Source organism: Lonchura striata, chromosome 8 (genome assembly GCF_046129695.1).
Source record: "Lonchura striata isolate bLonStr1 chromosome 8, bLonStr1.mat, whole genome shotgun sequence".
In the NCBI taxonomy this organism is placed as follows: Eukaryota; Metazoa; Chordata; class Aves; order Passeriformes; family Estrildidae; genus Lonchura; species Lonchura striata.
The window spans coordinates 274300-277512 of record NC_134610.1 but is presented as its reverse complement, the minus strand read 5'-3'; the positions used below and the strand labels follow the sequence as shown (position 1 = coordinate 277512).

The 3213-nt window shown below is 48.0% G+C and overlaps 1 long non-coding RNA gene across 1 annotated transcript; it reads left to right on the top strand.

Annotated features, from left to right (window-relative positions):
- Nucleotides 1-508: 508 nt before the first annotated feature.
- On the top strand, nucleotides 509-2909 carry LOC144246689 (uncharacterized). The gene is made up of 3 exons (XR_013340356.1): nucleotides 509-814; nucleotides 1775-2059; nucleotides 2492-2909. It is a non-coding gene; the product is annotated as an uncharacterized LOC144246689 (long non-coding RNA).
- Nucleotides 2910-3213: the final 304 nt, after the last annotated feature.

Genomic DNA, 3213 nt, shown 5'->3' with positions numbered 1-3213 from the left:
TCCATGTGTCCTTGGAATCAGCAGAGTTTCCACTTTACTCCCAGACGTAATTTTTGATGTGGTTGTGCCACTTTAACAGTATTTGAAATCTCTCTTCGTGTTCTTGCAGCAGCATTATTGAACTACAATGGAAATGTAGTCCTGCCTGAAGCTGTTCACAGAATCGTGGAATCCCAGAAGGGTTTGGATGGGAAGGCACCTTTTTTTAAAGCTCATCCCGTTCCACCCCCTGCCATGGGCAGGGACACCTTCCACCATGCCAGGGTGCTCTAAGCCCTGTCCAGCCTGGCCTTGGACACTTCCATGGATCCGGGGGCAGCCACAGCTTCTCTGGGCAACCTGTGCTGGACAGCAGCTTTGAAAGGCAGAATGAAGTACAGCTGTGATTTTTGTGCTGCCCCCAACATTGTATTGCCTGGCAAATGTGCCTTTGAATTTTTTTTTTTTTTTTTTTTTTTTAAGGTTTTCTTGTTTGTTTTGTTTGCTTTCGTTTTTTTTTTTTGTTGTTGTTGTTGTTGTTTTGTTTTTGGGTTTTTTTGGGAACTAAAAAGATACCTTGTGTTCCTGGAATGTTGCATTCTACCTCTGTTGTTTTCCCAGTTAGTCTGGATCCTCTGCTTACATTTTTTCCTTCACTTATTAGATGTCGTGGATATGCTGGCTGTTCTGATGGAGGGCAGTGATGGCTTAGATGAGGAAATTGTGTTCTCTTTAAATGAAGGCGTGATTATCCAGACATTTCCCTTCAGTGCTGTTGTCCCTGCTGCATTAGCAGCCAGGAATATGCTGTTGCTTCAGTCTGAAAACGGAACAGGTACAGTTTTTTTTTTTTATGTTTTATGTGTCGTTTCTAGCAGTGGAGTGAAAGTGGCATCATTTCTACTCTCTTGTAATAATTTTTTACCGTTTATAATTTTTTACCTTGAGGCATGTTATTACCTTCCCTGCAAGCAGAAGGAGGTGCAGATTGATGGTGTTTTGTGCTCAAGAGGGGCATTGAAGCTCTGTAGGTGCTTCTGCCCTAATTCCCTGACCCTGAAGAGAAGGGACACTGTCCCTGCATGGACAGTCTTGGTCTGGAAGTAGTTGGCCTCAGTAACACAGCGTTTTAAGGGCAGAGCATGGCGATCAGGAGAGGAAGGTGTTTCCCGTGCCTGTGGGCAGCTCTTCCCGAGATCAGGGAGAGGGGACTGCCTTGTTAAGTAGGAAATGGATGCGTTTCCCAAGGAAAACTTCAGAAATTAAGCTCCAGGGGCAAATACTGCGAGGTTCTACTACCTCCTTGAGGACAGCGTTAAAACCACAGGGGCATCAGCAGGGCTTGGAACAGGACTGGCCAACCGCAGAGCACCTCACGAAGCCCTCTCTGTGTATGTGGCAGTCGAGTAGCACCTGGGGGGTGCTGAAAGTCCCAGTTCTGACAGAAAATTCTGTTTAACTTGTACACGTTGGCTGGGTGTATCCCCCCAGTACAGCTCGGTTCTTCTCTGAGGCGGTGCCTGGCAGGGTGTCTCCCTGTAAAGAGACGGGCGTGTTTTTGGCACAAGACAGCGAAGGTGGATTGTTTGCTTCAGCAGGAGCTGATGATGTCTGGAGGGTTTTTCAGGTACCTCTGCAGTCAGGAGCACGTGTCTAGGTCACTGCGAACACTTTTTGATCTCGTTCAGTTCTTTTCTGCGTGAGGCTCTGTGGGCTGCTGGCAAGGCCCAAAGTAAGGAAGGTTGCCCCAGTGTCCGTGCTCATGTCAATAGTTTAATTTATTTGGCTTTTCTAGGAGCAGATGTCGTGGAGGACTTTGTTGCTGTTTTCACTGGCCTCCTGCACTCTCCGAGAGAGCCCCTTTCTCCCTGCTTGACGTTCCAGCTCTGTGACAAAGCTGCTAAGTATCCTCAGCTCTACCAGTTTAACCGATACTATAGACTCTGGATGCCCAAGTAGTCCCAGGAACCTGTGGTATGGAATACCTGAAGTCACTGAATTCTTGAGCCAGTATTCCTATAAAATCCTCACAGTTGACAGAGGTTACATTTCCATCAGGAACAGCGTTTTTATTGAGGAGGTAATTCTGCATCCTTGTTGATCGTGCTGGGGACACACGTTTGCTCCAGGGCTTTTCTCTGATGACACAAGAGGTCTCTGTGGTGTTTGGGAGGCGATACCAGGCCTCAGGGCTCATACAGAGACTCCTCAGCAGGCACAGCAGAGCCTGGTGTGCGCTGTGGCCTCTGTTTACAGCGCCCGGAGTTCCCCCGGGTGGGTGGAGGATCACAGGCCCCTGGGCTGGGTTTGGTGAGTTTTTCTCAGTTCAGCAGTGTGAACACTCCAGATACCCCTGGGGACACTACTGGACAGCTCTGTTCTAGCAGGACTGCACGCCTGTGCTCCCAGAGCTTCAGTTCAGAGCTCATCTCAAACCAAAGGTGGCTGAAGAGACTTTTGTTTCATACTCATCACTGTTTTTCTCTTACGCTTTTTGTTTCGCTTTAAACAGTTTGAAAACCACAAGGAGGTCAGGCAAGAGCCTTCTGTGGCACCGGATTCTGTATTTGCTACTTTGCTGAAGGGAGCCCGGGAGAGAGGAAGCAGTACCTTCCTGGAAGATGGTGTTCAGACAAAGTGGAGAGACTTGGCTTCCCGGCTCCCCCCACCTGAGCAGCTTTTGTTGGGAGTAAAGCACGTGCTGCTGTACCTTAAACCTACAGTGGAGAACTTCAGCAGATAATACTGTAGTGATGCTTGGTTTACTTTATGGCACAAGTTACAAATGACTCAGCTGCTAAAACTTAGGTTCCAGTGCTGTAGCTCTTTTTCCTCGACTCGCCTCCGAGGGTACGCAGCACCATACAAAACTGCACCTAATTTGTAAACAAATGTCAGTTGTTCTGATTATTGAAGCTGGGCTTTATTCAGTTGTGTGTGCTGTGGCCAGGTCCTTTGTACAAATAGTATACGGAGGGTGGGGAAACCAGAACTGCACATTCCTTGTGATATGTATGGGATTTTGGGGGGGGGTTAAATGAAAAGGAGATGCAAAATGAGGGAATTGCTTTTAGATGTAACTATTCTTGTCCTAAAGGAGCCATCAGCTCTGTCCCGAGAGTTGAGTTACAAGTGTGTGTTGAAAGAGCCGCAAGCCTTTAGGGGCTGCAATTTGTGTGCCCTGGAATGAGGTGCCCTGAGGAAATGTGTGAGCCGGAGGGAGCCGAGCTGTGG